Source organism: Mauremys reevesii, linkage group 3 (genome assembly GCF_016161935.1).
Source record: "Mauremys reevesii isolate NIE-2019 linkage group 3, ASM1616193v1, whole genome shotgun sequence".
Taxonomy (NCBI): domain Eukaryota; kingdom Metazoa; phylum Chordata; order Testudines; family Geoemydidae; genus Mauremys; species Mauremys reevesii.
In genome coordinates, this window is record NC_052625.1 from 101125796 (window position 1) to 101144205 (window position 18410).

The 18410-nt window shown below is 42.0% G+C and overlaps 1 long non-coding RNA gene across 2 annotated transcripts; it reads right to left on the reverse strand.

The window, feature by feature from the left end:
* Positions 1–1639: 1639 nt before the first annotated feature.
* LOC120401910 lies at positions 1640–18187 on the reverse strand. 2 transcript variants are annotated; one of them, XR_005596831.1, is made up of 6 exons: positions 17907–18187; positions 17627–17786; positions 9630–9683; positions 8091–8271; positions 6727–6867; positions 1640–1854 (listed from the first exon to the last, which is right to left on the reverse strand). It is a non-coding gene; the product is annotated as an uncharacterized LOC120401910 (long non-coding RNA). The 2 variants fall into 2 exon arrangements; XR_005596832.1 differs by lacking the exons at positions 1640–1854; positions 6727–6867; positions 8091–8271; positions 9630–9683 and adding exons at positions 14416–14804; positions 14941–16421.
* Positions 18188–18410: the final 223 nt, after the last annotated feature.

Here is an 18410-nt window from a genome sequence, read left to right on the forward strand (position 1 = left end):
AAATGTGAAGGGCTTATGATGGTGTGCGGTACACAGCACTGGATGACTGGGGCACTGCTATTGTGGATGTGTGGAACGCATCCCTAGAGCACTGCAGCATTTGTAAAGAGACTTCGGGCTTCATTCTGACCCCACACCAGTTTTTACACTGGTGCAACTGATCTGGATGGAGTTCCTTCCTCTTTACCCAATTGACAGATCAGAATCTGTCCTGCTGTCCAGTTACTTAAGCTACATAGATAAAGATTTTACAAAAGGGAGTGACCTTACTAGAATGTTTTCCCGATCTAGTCTGAATTTAAATGAAAAAGAGCTGTGGGATGATCAGAAAGTGAAGCTGAGGAGAAACTGACTCAAGCTCAATTGTTTTGAGTTGGGTAAAATGCAACAAGTAAACAACACAAATGGAAAGTAAATCAGATTTTTAAAATGTGTCTAATAAGACAGGTGAGGAATTGGTTATTCAGCACTAAATTTATGCTATTTTAAAAATAATGCTCTATTTGATCAATTCCCTGACTAAGTGACTATTATGGATAGGGTGACCAGATGTCCTGATTTTATTGGGACAGTCCCAATTTTTGGGTCTTTCTCTTATATAGGCTCCTATCACCCCCCTCCCCCACCCCCGTCCCGATTTTTCACATTTGCTGTCTGGTCACCCTAATCATGGAGCAGATTCTGACACCCTTACTTATGGAGAATAGTACCTTATTCCTAAAATGCTCCCACTGACTTCAGTAAGACCACCCATGGAATAGGATCCTACTCACTGTGAGTACGGGTATTAGAATCTGTTATCCTCAGAATAAGGAAGGCATGGACAGTAGCAGTGCAAGCTTGATTATGTTGCCCTTAACTTTCATCACTGTACATGAGGGAATATTTCAGTCTCTACGCCCATCGACTGAGCCTCTTTGAAAACAATAGAATGCCAGTTGTGAGGGTGACACTTTTTCATGAGGGGCCTGATCCCAAGTCCACTGAAGTCCATGGGAGTCTTTCCAGTAACTTCCCTGGACTTTGGATCAGGCCCTAGGAACTGGTTTGAAACTGTTTCATCATTCTAAAAATATATTCTTTCTAAGGCTGACAGTGTCCCATTCACTTTTTCTGAACTCATTTTTTCTCTTCAGTGTTCCTATGATTACTTTCCTTTCGACGCTTTCTCTCCTTAGCAGCATGCTTTGCCTGGCTAATTTCTCCTGAGATTATATCAGCAGGGATGATCAGCAGCTGAGAGCCTTTTATTAATGCTGACACAGGCAGGCTGACAGATGAAAGAGCTCTTCAGAAGCTCACAGGGGTCAGCCTTTAAAAAGAGAGAGAGACTAGCTGGCAGGTAGCAAGAATTGGTTGCTTTTGATTAGTATCTTTTGTTGCTTTGAACCGAGAAAGACACAGGGGAAGCTTCCGTGTGTTATGCTTCCCTTGATTTGCCCAGAGGAGTCTTGCTGGCTACTGGCTGGTCAACAACCTGCTCACACAGACTGCATTATGCAAACATCCGACAGCTTTTCATGTCAGCTTGAATTATTTCATCCTTCCTCCCTTCTGAGATGGTACCTTTCCTCAGGAGTAACCTCTGTGCTTTAACCTGCTAGGCCTGTTCAAAGAGAAAACTCCATGTATTCCGGCATTGCCATTAATTCTGTGAAAAGTGATGTAGCCACTGAGGGGAGGACAAGTGAGCTGTGGTGGCATCTCCCGCAACCTCTCTCCAGGGGAGGATTGTGCGCTGGATGCTTGAATCTTGTCAATATGTACTCTACACTCAGAAGAGTGAATCCTTGAGCAGTAGGTGGCATTGTTAAACGCTGGTGGCTGTTAACTGGACGTCTGTGATGAGGCCGGCTGAAGAGGAAGAAATACATGGTGGACAAATTATATGACCTTCAAGACCGGAGCAGGGGGAAAAGAGTGCCTGGGAGTAACGTTACTGCCTCGTGACCAGTGTGCACAGAATATACTATTAGTTGTCCAGGAGGGGGATAAAATGTTTGTGGATTCAAGTCTTGCTCAGTCTTAACCCACTTCTGCCCCTTCCCTGGTGGCTTCAGGAAAAAATAGAATTACTATCAGATGGGAAGCATTTCAGACAGGGTTGTTTTCTTGTTCTAGTGGCACATTTACCAGTCCACTGGGCAGACAGAAAATTCCCAGAAGAGAACGGAGTCCACACAGGCTCTGAATATCTCCCTCCCCAAACCACAAACAAGCAGTAAAAGGAGGTGACAAACACCCCCTCAGAGCTTGATGCTTTTACAGCACTGAATTATACACCAATCACTTTGTACCATATGGCCTCACCTCAAAGAATGATTTTGATTTAAAAAGGAGAAGCTGCAGACTTGACTCTTGTTCTCCATTGGCAGAATCCATTTTATAGCATTGCCAGCTCTTGTTATTTTTTGGACTGACATTTTTTCCTTCAGTAAAGTTGAGCGTGGGGCTGGCACACCAACCTTGCTAAACTCTAATCTTCAACATTTATACATCTGTAGGCATACAGATCTCTACTAGCATTGCCAGAAGTAAGCAGCCAGTTCTCAGTGGATCCGGGGAACTACAGGCCAGTCAGCTTCACCTCAGTCCCTGGAAAAATCATGGAGCAGGTCCTCAAGGAATCAACTTTGAAACGCTTTGAGGAGAAGAAAGTGATCAGGAACAGTCAGCATGGGTTCACCAAGGGCAAATCATGCCTGACTAACCTAATTGCCTTCTATGATGAGATAACTGGGTCTGTGGATGAGGGGAAAGCAGTGGAGGTGTTATTCCTTGACTTTAGCAAAGCTTTTGATATGGTCTCCCACAGTATTCTTGCCAGCAAGTTAAAGAAGTATGAGCTGGATGAATGGACTACAAGGTGGATAGAAAGCTGGTTAGATCATCAGACTCAACTGGTAGTGATCAATGGTTCCATGTCTAGTTGGCAGCCGGTAACAAGCTGGGGCCTGGGGCCGGTTTTGTTCAATATCTTCATTAATGATCTGGAGGTTGGCGTGGATTACACCCTCAGAAAGTTTGCAGATGACACTAAGCTGGGAGAAGTTGTAGATATGCTGGAGGGTAGGGGTAGGATACAGAGGGACCTAGACAAATTAGAGGATTGGGCCAAAAGAAACCTGATGAGGTTCAACAAGAACAAGTGCAGAGTCCTGAACTTAGGATGGAAGAATCCCATGTACTGCTACAGACTAGGGACCGAGTGGCTAGGCAGTAGTTCTGCAGAAAAAGACCTAGGGGTTATACAGTGGACGAGAAGCTGGATATGAGTCAACAGTGTGCCCTTGTTGCCAAGAAGGCTAATGGCATTTTGGGCTGTATAAGTAGGAGCATTGCCAGCAGATCAAGGGATGTGCTCATTCCCCTCTATTTGGAATTGGTGAGGCCTCATAGGGAGTACTCTGTCCATCCAGTTTTGGGCCCCACACTACAAGAAGGATGTGGAAAAATTGGAAAGAGTCCAGCGAAGGGCAACAAAAATGATTAGGGGGCTGGAGCACATGATTTATGAGGAGAGGCTGAGGGAACTGGGATTATTTAGTCTGCAGAAGAGAAGAATGAGGCGGGATTTGATAGCTGCTTTCAACTACCTGAAAGGGGGTTCCAAAGAGGATGGATCTAGACTGTCCTCAGTGGTACCAGATGACAGAACAAGGAGTAATGATCTCAAGTTGCAGTGGGGGAGGTTTAGGTTGGATATTAGGAGAAACTTTTTCACTAGGAGGCTAGTGAAGCACGGGAATGGGTTACCTAGGGAGGTGGTGGAATTTCCTTCCTTAGAGGTTTTTAAGGTCAGGCTTGACAAAGCCCTGGCTGGGATGATTTCGTTGGGAATTGGTCCTGGTTTGAGCAGGGGGTTGGACTAGATGACCTCCTGAGGTCCCTCCCAACGCTGATATTCTATGATTCTATGATTTTTCATGGAAATGAGATTGCAAATGTCTGACAGACCCCACTATAACGATTTACTCTTCCTCTATTTCCTTCATATCTCTTAAAGAGAAATTGTCACACTGAGGAATACTTTCACCTAAAAACAAAAAATCATTATTGGGGAGTTTCTTTCATCTCCAGCTCCTAGAGTCATCTGAATACAAAAGAACCTCCACTATCATTTTACAAAAAAAGTCAGTTTCTAGCTCTCATGGGTGTGGATAAAAGCTTGAAAATATAACCTGATGTACTCTACAAGCTAAGAAACTGGAAGGCAAAGAAAAATACCCAAAATGTATTAAAATAAACCCCAAACTCCTGATTTTTAAGCCACTCATTGTTTGGGGGAGCTGACTTGTGATGTCCTTTTTGGAAGAGTTCAGCAGTACCTAGGCCTTGTGCTGGCTCCTCTGGGCTGGGGTGACTTTCATCCAAAGTGAATGGACATAATGTAAAGTCAGATGCAGAAAGGCTACAGCCAATCAGTACTTTTCAGCCTCAGTGTGGAAGTCCATATGGACTCCCCACTGAAGGGCCTGGTGATGCACTGTCTGAGCTCCTTCTGACTTCATCTAACTAGATGAGAATCACCATTTAAAATGTTTCACTGCGGAATCTTTTTGTGCACAAAAGAAGGGGAACGAGTTTGGAAGAACGTAGATCGTCCTAAGTAAAGTCCGCTAGTGATGGGGGAAATACCTGATATCAATTCCTCCACTGGGTGCTGTAAAATTAACTGCCAGAAAGGGTCCCTTTTAAAAAAGCCTTTTGTCCTGTTAAATTCTCACTTAAATCTGTAAAAGAATGTGTGGTGGGAAAAGAGCAGAATGAGACTTATGTTAATGTTAATTGTACAGCTGGTGGACATTTCTGTGCCTCGTTAGGGGAGAGAAAAACATTAGGCAATGACCTATTACTATTCATTGCCCTGTTACATTTGACTGGCTGGTATTCATTTTCCATTAGCCTGAGTAAAATAAATCCTACAAGTACACAAGCTAAAATAAGTTCCACAACATACATTCAGTATCAGGTTGTTTGGTATAGCACTAGAAATCTGCAGCTAAATTTTCCCCTCAGTTACAATCCCATTGAAGTCAATGAGCAGACATTGGCCCTTAGAGTGCAATTAACCAGTTTTTTCCTACCACTAGATGTCATTCTTGTCATATGAAATGATCCTCACACAGAAGTTAATTTTTGGGAGCTTAGCTTATTTTGGAGTCCCCTCTCCAGATGGAAGTTTAAAATCCAGCTCCCTGGGCCTTTTTTCCCCCTAGTGACAGTCATTTCCTGATTAATGCAAGATGTTGCACAGTAGGCAACCACACTTCTTACATTTAAAATAAGGTGAGGAAAGGTTGAATTTACTTTAAATTACAGGGACTTTCCCTGCTAGCAAAATAAAGCCAATGCTCTTTCAGCTAAGGGGATTCTTCTACTGAGCTCTGAAGTTTTGTATACCATTGAATAGCATGAAAAGAAGGGTGATTTTATGGTTAAGTCACTGGATTTGGATTCAGACGATCTGGCTTCAATTCCTGTTTCTGCCTATGTGATCTTCACCAAGTCACTTCTCTTAGGGCTTGTCTTCACTACCGCAGGAAGTCGACCTAAGTTACGCAATGTGAATAACGTCACTGTAGTCAACATGCCTAGGTCAACTTACCCCAGTGTCTTCACTCTCTCTGGTTGACTTACCTTACTCTTTTCGGGGAGCTGGAGTACCAGAGTCGACAGGAGAGTGCTCTGCCATTGACTTAGCGGGTCTTCAGCAGACCCACTAAATTGACACCTGCTGCATCGATTGCAGCAGCGTCGATCTTCAGGTAGTGAAAACAAGCCCTCGGTTATAATAATACTTCCTTTCCCTATCTTGGCTGGGATCTTTGGGAACTATTATTAATAGTGACACTTCTTTACATGTGAGGATAAAGCCGTTAATGGTTGTGATGTTCTCAGATGCCATGTAACGATAGGCTATATCTCTACCCGCAATGGACAAAATCTCCAGAAGCTCCGATTGAAAATCAGTCCAGTTTTATTTAGGTGCCTAAAGTTAGGCTCATACGTTGGAAAAATGTTGGCCAGGGTAGACAATGAAAACACATGAAAGTAAAATGATTTTATGTTTTTAGGTGAAAGTATTCCTCAGTGTGACAATTTCTCTTTAAGAGAAATGCAGGAAATAGAGAAAGAATAAGTCATTATAGTGGGGCCTGTCAGACATTTGCAATCTCATTTCCAGGAGAAATCCACTGAGAACTGGCTGCTTACTTCTGGCAATGCTAGTATATGCCTACAAATGTACAAATGTTGAAGATTAGAGTTTAGCAAGGTTGGTGTGCCAGCCCCACTCTCAACTTTACTGAAGGAAAAAATGTCAGTCCAAAAAATATCTGAGATTGCAGCTCTGAACCTCAATCCTATACTCTGATATATGTGGATGGACCCTTAGGCCCATGCAGAACCTCACTGGAGTCCATGGAGATCCTTAAAGGCTCAGGTGTCCATCTCCATGGATCAGATTGCACGATCAGGGCCAGACTATATATTTATTTTAACAAGCAATTGGGAGATACTGGGAGCAATTCTTCACTAAACAAGGGTTACCATATTTCAAGTTCCCAAATAGAGGACACTGCCAGGAGGAGGGGGAATTGGAGGGAGAAGGGGAAGGATGGTAGAGTTTCTACTGTACAGTTCCTTTCTACTTTGAATATCTAACATTTATAAATAACAAGTGTAATGGCCTCAAAAATGAAAGCAAATCAAATTTATATGTACCTTTTTACATGCATTCAGTCCTTTCCTACTGCGCTTCTTCCTGTTGTGACTCTTTCTCTGTAGACTTAGCTTTCTCAGCAGTGGTTGATTGCTCATCAAGTAGCCATGAAGGTCTTTGCAAGGTGTGTGCCTGAAGTTGTGCTGTGCAAGTAGGATACCTTTCAGTGACTCAACAGTCAATATCATGCCACTCCTGCTTCTGCTCTGCACCTGGCAGCGGTTCTGGCTTCAGATCTGGGCAGCCAGACTGCAGCTGCTGCTCTCTGGCTGCCCAGTTCTGAAGGCAGAAGTAAGGGTGGCAAACCAGTAAATATGCACACCACTAGTAGGGCATGCTGGGAACTGGAGTTCTATCAGAATCAATGTTGGGAAAAAGGACAAGCAAGGAAAAATCACAGATATTTGTTCATATTTCAAAAATTCATCCGGCCGGAGATCGGAGGACCAAAAAAGAGGTCATGTCTGGTCCTCCAAACTAAACCAAACTGACTTAGCTGGGGGTTCCTGATTTAAGGCCCTTCCCCTGACAGAGAACATCTGAAATACACTAAGATCAGCTGTTTGAATTTTCTATTTTTAACCTGCCCCACTGGCACATAACACAGACTGTACAAACTTGCATCCTCTGGCCAGCCAATGTAACTTTTCACTCCACTTATTGGTTTTGGGTATTTCTGGTATATGATACACCAGGTTGGGGATAGTTTTTCCTATGTAATGCTAACCCAGCTTTTTACAATAACCATGAACATTTACTAGCTCTTACACAAATTCTACTTACCCGCATCTTATCATGAAAATGAAACAAAAGAATGATAGTTTACTTGCCTGCCCAAAAAAATGTATTTGCACTAGAAGGGTAGAGTGAGTACATTTAGCAAGGCTACATTGTTACCCTTTTAGTTCTTATGATGTTATTGTGGAAGAAAAGAAAGCAAATATGGTTTGTTAAAGCTGCTACATATAATGAATGGCGAAGACAGATCACAGTAGGGAGCCTATTGCTAGAAAATAGCCTTGTTCAATCTTGCAAATACAGAGTCCTGACTCATGCAAAATTCCTACCGACTTCAGTGGGACATTTGCATGGGTAAGGACTGAAATATTAACACTGTCCTACATGCTCTTAGTTATATCTAGGCTGATAGGTTGAGGCTTCCAAAGCCAGCTATAGGGGCGCTAGCGTTATTGTCCCTATTAATTTCAGTGGTTGATTTTGAAAAATCTCAATCCTAAAATTCATCATTAAGCAAATGCCATGTTTTGATACAAACTTCGACACAAACACATTTAAAATCCCTCAAAAGGCCCCATGATCATCTAGGATCCTATTTTGTTGTCCCTGCACTGAGAAAAAAATTTACCATGGTTATGGCTGCACAACCCACAAAGCTCATGATGAGACTATTCTCTGCCTCCCACTCCTTTGAGAGACGATGGAATCCTCTGAGCCCACGGTGCTTGTTGACATTTTCAACACGAAGCGGAAAATAATCAAATCTAAATGGTTCACTGAAGTACTTAATGCTGTAATTAGAGTAGTTGCTGAAAGGAAACAAAATATTAAAATCGAACAGTTTCATAAACTGCAGGGAAAGGTCATGCTGTTGTGTGAAAACCCCTCAGAGAGTGGCAGCAAACAGGTGGGGCTCCAACTACAAAACAAATCACAGCTGCCTTAAGCTACAGGTGTCCAGCAGCTCACTTGGTGAGCAGGAGTAAAATGGTCCAGTCCAGTGTGAACTGTACAGTGTTTTCTTGTAGGGATCCATTCTCCCCTATGCAAAAATATCCCACAGAATGGCATGGAAATCAGGGCATTTCCTTCTGTCTCTTTTAATGGGCAGGGTTGCAAGTTTTATCCCCAGTGGAAGAGGCTGGGTGTGCCAATCCCCAAACTCACAGAGCTGGAGTGGGGGGGAGGGAGCCTCCCTGCTGCCCAACATACAGCTGCTCCTGCACCTTTGCATGCTGTGGCACCTGCACAGCACAGCTTGTACACATAAGAACACAAGAACGGTCATATTGGGTCAGACCAAAGGTCCATATAGCCCAGCGTCCTGTCTGCCAACAGCAGCCAATGTTGGGAAGGCAGGTGCCTCAGAGGGAATGAACAGAACAGGGAATCATCAAGTGATCCATCCCCTGTCACCCATTCCCAGCTTCTGGCAAACAGAGGCTAGGAACACCATCCCTGTCCATCCTGGCTAATAGCCATTGATGCACCTATCCTCCATGACTGTATCTAGCTCTTTTTTGAACCCTGTTATAGTCTTGGCCTTCACAACATCCTCGGGCAAGGAGATCCATAGATTAACTGTGTGTAGTGTGCTATGAGAAGGAGTAAATAACACTTCCTTATTTACTTTCTCCACATGTCATGATTTTATAGACCTCTATCATATCCCCCTTAGTCATCTCTTTTCCAAGCTGAAAAGGCCCAGTTTTATTAATCTCTCCTTATATGGCAGCCATTCCATACCCCTATCATTTTTGTTGCCCTTTTCTAATTCCATTATATCATTTTTGAGATGCTTGCAGTATTCAAGGTGTGGGCATATCATGGATTTATATAGCAGCAATATGATATTTTCTGTCTTCTTATCTAGCCCTTTATGAATGATTCCTAACATTCTGTTCACTTTTTTGTATGCATTTTTGAGCGTACTTAGATTTTCAAGCTGTGTATCAAGGGGAGCCCTTGGACTGCAGTTGCCCTGGAGCCTTCCTGGGATTGAAAGATTAACATTAACAATCCTGTAAGTGCAGCTTGACTACCATTTTGTTTTGTGTTTGTGTAGTGCCTAGCATATGGGCTCCTGGTCCATGATTAGGATTCCTAAGCACTATGGTAATATAAATAAATAACAACAACAACAATACTGTAACTTATGCAGACTTACCCTGAGGGGAAAAAGAATCCTGCTGTGGTGCAGGGTCAGAAAGGGCTAAACATCCTGCAAAATAAATGACTCAAACTCAACCTCCTTAAAGACATGTGGGAAGATAATGTTTGTGTTTTTGTGTATTTACATATATATGAGTAGGGTCAACAATATAATCAACAGTCCCTGTCTATGCTGTATTCTGTTAATTCAGAGAGTGAAAGAACATCCTAGTATTTAAATGAATTGTAAACATGGGATATCTCTGTATTCATCTCTCTTTGAAATGTATAGTAAACCATCGGTGAATGATGGAGGAACAGGTGATTAAAAATAATTGCTATTTCGTATAGCTTAGTACCCACAATGGACCCACTTCAAAGATGCCCCGATTACCTATTGTTCCCCCAGGGACTCCAACTTGTCAAAGAAGAGCTGAAATTGTATAGACGATCCTTGGGTCCTGATCCTTTTTATCTCAGATCTGCTTAAGCTTCATCGGGGAAGTTTGAGTCTCTCCCTTTTCTTTTTAAATAAATTTTAGTTTAATTAATAAGAATTGTCTGTAGCATGTATTTGGATATGATCTGGAATATTCATTAACCTGGGAGGTAATGTGTCTGATCCTTTGGGATTGGTAGAACCTTTTTTTTTTATATGATAAAATAAGATTTTCAAAAATCTTCATTATATGTGACTTCATTATATTGGTACTTGGATGGAGGCCTGCGGCTGAATCACTTTAAGGGAACTGTGTTGTTGGTTTCTGGGCAACCAGGGAGGTGCTGACTTGGTAAAGCCGAGTATTAAAAATATCCACCAGCTTTGGGGATTGTCTGCCCCATTCTTTACAGTTCACTCTAATTGACTGACCTTAGCTGGCCCCCATTGGGACCCCAGTCACACCTGCAAACCCTAGATCTCCTCTCTTCTCCCACCCCATTACCTCCAGATACTGAACTATGTGTCATCCCAGCAGAAGGACTTCTACAGGGCCAGGCAGGTGCACATGGTCTGGAAATGACAGTTGCACACTGGGCACAGAGGGCCCTTTTTACCTGGATCTCCAAGGCATGATCTTGATCATCATAAACAGAAGGAGGAAATGCCACTGAAAATAACAGTGAAGTTGTTTAAAATTTTTCACATTGATTCATCTCTGGGTCTGTTTTTAAATGACAGTGTCATGTCCAGTAAGAGCATACAAATGTGCTGTGATACCAGCCAACATTTTCGGAGTGAGGTACCTACAGCCAGAGTTAAGCAGCTGAAATAGTTGATTTTACCCAGTGGCTTAATTTGAAGTGAATGGGAAGCATAAGCGCTCAGCATTCCAGAAAAACAGACCCCTTTTAATTAGATACCTAGGTTTAAGTAACTGATTTGGAACATGTTGGTCTGTTTGTACAGTGTAACCTGATACACAATCACTATGTCTCATTGTCTTCCTTGCTAAGGGGCAAGGAGGTCACCTATGAGTTATAGAAAAAGAAAAGCAACACACTAGGTAAATACAGTCTTCTAAGTCTCAGAGAGCCAAGGCATTTATGCAAAAAATGTAAGTAATTCATGGAAGTTTATGCTAGTGAAGATTTATACTGTTGCTGTAATAAATGTGCCTGGAATTTACTGCACAACAATTATATATATCATCAACTATGCACAATACTTTAGAGCAATACAGAATACTTACAGTGCATTCAAATTCAGTGGCTGGGCTAAGCCAAAACAGGGTCTAGCTAAAAGCAGTATGTTTTTGTTATTTTGCAGGCCACTGCCTTTCAGATATGTATTTTTATTCAGTCTGTTTATTCAGTTTATTTATAGGACTACTCAAAACTGAGTACATATTTTGCTGTAGGTTAAATAGAAGACTAAAAAGATAGCTATCCTGCCTCTAATGCCTCAGAAATAAACCCAGCTCAGCTGAAGAGTCAGCATTTCTCTCTTGGGCTTTCATTTGCTGATGTATTCCCATGGGGGTGGGGAGCTAATCAATAATACAGGTCTTACCTAGAGCTCTTTTCATCAGTAACTTAGCACTAAGGTGGCATACATGTGGAAATGGTTATGTTTGTCAGAGGTGTGGATGCAACACAAATAAGCTTCAAGCAGACAGGGCTGATTTAATTGGTAAACTGAAAAAGCTTGAGTTAGCTTCACTACTTAAAAACAAGGCACATACAGAGATGACTCCCTCTAGTGAACAAATGCAGAAATTGCTGGTGTGTGTTTGGTCTAGGGTGACCAGACGTCCCGATAAAATTGGGACTGTCCCGATTTTAAGGAGTTTGTCCCGCATCCCGACCAGAGTACGGTTGGGATGCCATTTGTCCCGATATTTTGTTTCCTGGTCTTCGGCAGCAATTCGGCGGAGAGTCCTTCAGTCGCAGACCATCTTCGGAGGTATTTCAGCGGCAGGTGCGTCTGTCTTTGGCAGCAAGATTTATTACCCACCGCTGAAATACCGCCGAAGACCACCTGCGACTGAAGGGCTCTCTGTTGAATTGCTGCCGAACTCCCAGACAGGTGAGTGTAAAAACAAACAAACAAAAAAACCCATACACACCCCCGTGGCAGTCCCAATATTTTCCCCTTAACATTTGGTCATCCTAGTTTGGTCAGCTATGCAGCTGCTTGCCTGAGTCTGATGCTATGCATTGCAGCTTTGGTTCTTGGCTTTAAGTTTCCACACAAAGTGTGTTTAACCCTTTAGAACTGAGGGAGGGAAGTCTTTGCTATATCTCCTGTGTCTGCCTGAGGGATGCTTGTCTTTGCCTGAATCAAGAAGCTATGTGATCTGACAGACATGACAGAGCTCTGGGTGCTGTAGGCAAATGTAGCCCTCAATTAATAGAGTTTGCAGTAAACAGTAAATTTGGCAGAAGAGACATTATATCTGATATAGAATGTTGATGAATATTAAACCTACAATAAAGGCTAAAAACTCTCTCTCCCAAAACTCTGACCAAGATTATTTCTTTTGTGAAGATGGCAAAGAACCTTTAGTTCATTCTTTGAGAGAGCTGGCATTTATTTTTCTGGAGAGTGGTGGCTAGAGGTTATTTGATGCAGGTAGAGTGCACAGCTGTGCGACTCAAAACACCCTCAAAGTTATATTGTGTTTTGATAACTGATAAATACAATTGTTTAATTTTGGATGTCATTCAGCGACAGTTCAACACCGATGTTCACAGGTCATTAGCTAAGTTGAATGCGTTCTTCTCTGTGTCATCTTTGGCAGTGCATCTAGTACATGCTGGCACTGACACGATTCACATTTCTGATCATGTGTTCATTTCAATCTCGATTAATATTGATTCTTCCAAGCAACAGTCATGCTCATGAAGATTTAATAATGCTATGGTTCAGGTTCTAGATCAGTGGTTCTCAACCTATTTACCATTGTGGGCTGCATATGTGGCCCACAATGTGTTATGTGGGCTGCATTCAATACTATCTCTATGCCCTGAGGATGTCACATGGACTGCAGCTTTGTGCTGATTGGGCTGCAAGAGGCCTATGGGCCACAGGCTGAGAACCACTGTTCTAGGTTAAGTGATTCGAGGGTGAGTCTTGCCCCTTTGTTAATTGTACTGTCCTTGCTTACACCAAGGGCTCTTAAGCGCTTCAGGTCAGAGATCTGGTATGACATTTTCTAGCTCTTCACTAAAAAAAATATCATTTACAGCACATCCACACTACTGAGATTCCCTGCTGCAACCCGTGAAAACGATTCTGGAATGCATTAGGAAGCAATGAGGCACCAGCTTTTGTGGTTACTTAGGTTGTCCTTTGTGATAATTCTTGGCAAATTGAGTTGAAAATCTTCAACAAAGCAAGTGCTGATGAGGATACCCCTACTTGTGTCTCTCCGGAGGTGCTCCTCTGCTTTTACTGTCCAAAAGAAAAGAGTTATAGTTTATTCAAAAACCAAAACCCTGCCAGGCTTCATAATGGGCAAAGCCAGGTTGTTTTCCTTGGTATACAGTAAAACTTTTTCAGAGTGTCCAAGTTTGTGTGCCTGGAGCATGCTCATCTCACAACCAGGAACATGCAGCACTTGGTGTTCTCTTCCTTGTCTAAGTCCTGGTCAGAACCGTTGTTTGCCAAAAGGTGGTCTCATATTCCTCAAATAATAGCAAGAGGAAACTCATTAATAACTTAGCCTCCTGGATCCTTGTTTCTCCGGACTGTAATTACATTGTGACAGTCTCTGGGGCAAAATTACTTGGTGCTTAACACCCCAACTCATATATATTTTATAATGTACATTATGAGCACATTGTGGATGAAATCCTGGCCTTATTGAAGTCAATGGCAAAACTCCTATTTCCAGATTCAGGTTTCGCCCCCTAAGTTTTATCAGGCCTGATTTTCCATTATCCTGCAGCTTGTGTGGTCTGGTACACTGGTACCAAGTGGGCATAAAATGCTACTAAATCAGAATGGTAGTATTGTGCACACACTTAGCACACATTTCAATGACCGCAGAAGGTACAGGGCAATGGAGAATCTGGTTCCCATTAAAGTAGGTGGAACAACTGGAAATAGGAGATGGATAATGCCTTGTATTCTTGACTTTTCATTTCCTTCTTTTCAGTACATGGAACTCATAAATGATATGACAGGCAAGTACAAAGTCGTCACTTGGCAACTTTTATTGGCTTTTAAAACTTTTTTTTTGTTTGTTTTGGGAGTAAATCAGAATCTCTAATGATACATATGGCTAGAAAAAGAAAATCAGAAATCTAGGTAACTGCTTTTCACTTGAGCATCCTTCTCAAACATAATATGGATAAATTATAGCTTTTTAGAGTATCACTTATAAAAAGTATTCCCATGTAGAACATAATTAGAATCACTGAGATGTTCTAATAAAGACATAATACTTAGTTTAAAATGAAAGCACAAATGAAGTTCTTATAACTTTAAAGCTAACTAGTTGCTACCAAAATTCATCTAAGACCAAGTGAGAGATTTCTGAATTGTTGGTCTGTCAGTCTTCAGGAATTCTATCCCATGGACTGGGCCTCTTGACAACTAGGGGCATGATAGAGAAATATCTCTAAAAGCTCAGGACCAGGACAAAGAAGGAGGCAAGAGGAAGCTATCTCTGAAGGGTGGGGTGGCTCTGTCATCATGAAGAAACTGTATCCCCTATTTCTTCTCGTCACTGGTGCTCTCTGTGGGCTGAGAGAGAAAACACAGAAATTGCTCAAGATTCTTGCAATATAGTTAACTATTTCTATCTATACTGTTTTTTTCAGGCCTGTCCCTCAGTCACTGAGCACTGCCATTCTTGAAGGGGTAGTATAAAAAATTATACCTGTAATGTCAAAATGGACATCCCCTTTATCATCCCTTTGCCCACGGCTCTGCTGAGATGGGGCAGTTTCAGTCTGTGCTGGTAGCTCCAGCTGTGGCTTCACATGTGGAGGCTTCAGCAAGGATACTCTGAATCAGGACATAGCTCAATGCCTTAGCCATAAGATCTAGCACTATTTACTCTTCGGGCAACACTGCTGCCTCTAAGATCCCACCATGAGTAGAGATTGCAACCTTACAGGTGCCTTGTGACACGATGGAGCGTGAGTGAATTCTTCCTCCTTTGGGGCCTTTTGCCAAGCTGGTCCATTAGCTAATTAATCCTGAGAACATCCCTGTGAGATATGTAGCTATTATGAACCACCTTTTACAGAGGGGGATTCTGAGCCAAGAAGGCCCCCGTTTTTACTTTGATGCCTAGAGTTAGCCATCTAAATCCATATATAGGCTTCTATCTGACGTGATGAGATTTTCAGAAGGGCTGAGCATTCTGAGAAGTTGCATCCCCCTCATTGGCCTTCCACCTTTTTCCAATAGGAGTTGGGGCTGCTAAATACCTATGAAAATCAGTCGTTTTTTTAAGGTAGCTAAATATGGGTTTAGATCCCTGTATTTTAGGCACGCAGGTTTGAAACTGTTGGAATAAGTGACTTGCCCAAGATCACCCAGGAAGGCTGTGGTGAGGTTTCAGGCTCCCAGGCCCTAATTCAACCGTCATTGAAAGTCAGTGGGACTTAGGTTCTGGCGTGCCTGAAACACTTTTGAAAATGAGATATAGGGTACACCTATGCTACCTATGCTGTGATTTTAGGGTATAATTTGCAGTGTATGTAGGTGTACCATACTAGCTTTAATCTTGCTAGCATGCTAAAAATAGCTCTGTGTGTGTGTGTAATTCAATGTGGACTGTACAAGTCTGCCTAGCTCCCTGGATACATGGTCACATTGCTAGTCTGAGCCTCACTGCTATATTTAGTGGACTGACCAGATTAAAACAAGCAGGGGTATGTCTACATGAGCTGCAAATTGCATCCTTGATTGCTGTGTAGATGTGCCCTAAGGCTCCTAAATCATTAAGGCCTTGCAAAGCTGGATGAAGCAATACGTAAATACAGTTAATAACCTGGCCTTGATTTGCCCAGGATCATGCAGGAAATCTGTGCAGAGCAGGGCATTGACCCCGGGCCTCCAGAGTCACAGATTAACAACGGACCATTTGTCATCTTCACTACATCACCAAGCATGTGGTTAAATTCCATTTACATCAATGGGCCCCAATTCTGGTCAGACCACATCTCTCTCTCCTTTTATTTCCACTGTTGTTGTAGGTGGCATTTGAATATGCCTTTGTTTCATGCTCTTCTCTCTCTCTCAGCACCATGTGGACTTTCTTCTGCTCTTCCCTGGCTTTCTTTTGTCTTTCTGTTTTTATCTTCCTTTGAGGTGGGCACATCCCTGTGATGTCATGGAGATGTTGTTTTTCTGAAAACAACGAGAATATCTAATCACAGATAAGTTACCTGAATTGTGCAAATAGGGGGAATAAAGTAGGGTTCATCCAAGAAATGGATGAGACAAGGAACAAAGGGCATTTGGAGTCAAACACCTGTTCAGAATTCTAAAGGAGAGATTTCTGTCATTCCACTAAAATGCTAGCAGCTCAGATATGCAAAGTTGTTCCCTTAAGTTTCCTGCCAGACAAAATACGTTGTCAAATCTATTTCCTGTTGGAGGAGAAATGGTGTCATAATAGTGTGTGTGTATAAACGTTGTAGCTGGTCTAGACAACGATTGCCTGTTGCTGGGGTGAGCAGATTGGCATCTTGAGACTGAGTGTCATTTCACAGCACACAGCTTGGCTTCGTACTTCAGATGTAAGACATCCTGGAACAGACTTGTCAAGTTTTCTGCAATTCATTATGCAAATTCTAGACAAATTAAAGGAATGCAGATGGGAAAAGGCATTTTCAGTTTAATGAAGCTATTTGCCTTTAAAAAAAGAGACTCTAAATGATTTTGTGCATCGCAGGTACCTTTGGAGATGCAGTTTAATTACAAGGATGCTTTTTAGCTCATGATTGCTGCTGGATAGCCATGGATAAAGGGGAAAACCAATACCTAAAGCTTAGCAGCAGCATGCACCAACAGATTGTTATTTAAAGTGATCAGCTCATCACAGAGATGACCCCATATTTCTTCTCTAGGTTTCTGCATTTCTTTGCAATCATTTCAACAGTTATCCTGAAATGAAAAAGTAGAGCAACCAAAACCAAGACCAAACATGTCACCAATTCACTAACAAGTAGATGCTATTTATAAAGTATTGATGTTACTGATGCTATTCATTGCTGCTCTTGGATAATGAAGCAAACCTCTGTTCTTACTAGAAATGGCTACTGGAGATAATTCTGGTAACTATTTAGGCATTATTGGAAACCCGATCCACAAGGTTAAACCATTTGCATTCTTCCAAGTAGTTTATTTTCAGCTTAGACCAATATTTCCAAAGCTTTTATTGAATAGCACAATTTCTCCCTGTATAACCTTCTATATGTGAAACAAAGCAGTCAAACCAATGTAGGACGTCAGTGCTTCAGTGTAGCAGACAGCATTACAAAGGTGGAGGTGAAATAAGAAAACACTGTCCTCCTCTGATTATTTTTGTGTAAATCAAAATTATAGCTCACCAGATACTGTATTTGTAAGGTACTTGCAATACTGCTTTATGGCCTGTTATTGTCCGAACTCACAAGATGCAGAGCTGGTTTGGAGGAGAAAAGCCTCCTGCCGGTGGCATGCCACTGCTCTTCATTCTTGGAACTGTTGTATTCATGCAAGACACATAACCTGTAGGAATTACCACTATCACACATAACATTCCTGTGTGCTTATTGGTATTGGGATGGGGATGGGCTAGGAATATTGAGGAGTTAAAAAAATGACACAAACAGCAAAAGAATATCTTACCAGGATGTTGGAGTGTCTCCTGCATTCGCTATGGAGCAGTGGGGCACAGATCACTCCCAGTCCCCATTACTTTTTAATTGTTGGCTGCTCTCCACTACCCCAATGTGTTGAGATGGCAATTACCATTTTCTTTTCTGGACAGTCAGGACAAAGTGTTGCGGGGAGAGGTGTCATAAATGTTCAAACCCCAAGACAGTTAAATTACACTTAAAAATCAACATAGTGATCTAAATAGCTCTTTATATAGGACCAGTCCCTAAGGCTAAAACTGGTGGAGTGGTAAATCGATGTGTGCAAACTTTATCAGCAATCATTTTTCCGTGTGTGATGTCAGAATGGGAGAACATTCAGAAACAACAGAAGATCTCCATTCTAATGCTTGGTCTATCAGTTAGCCCATCAAGTATACTTGTTTACAGCTATTTCTGTGGTGCTCATCACCATAGTCCCTAACGGCCTGTTTCAGAGAGACACTTAAAGCACATGCTTATTTTTACACACGTG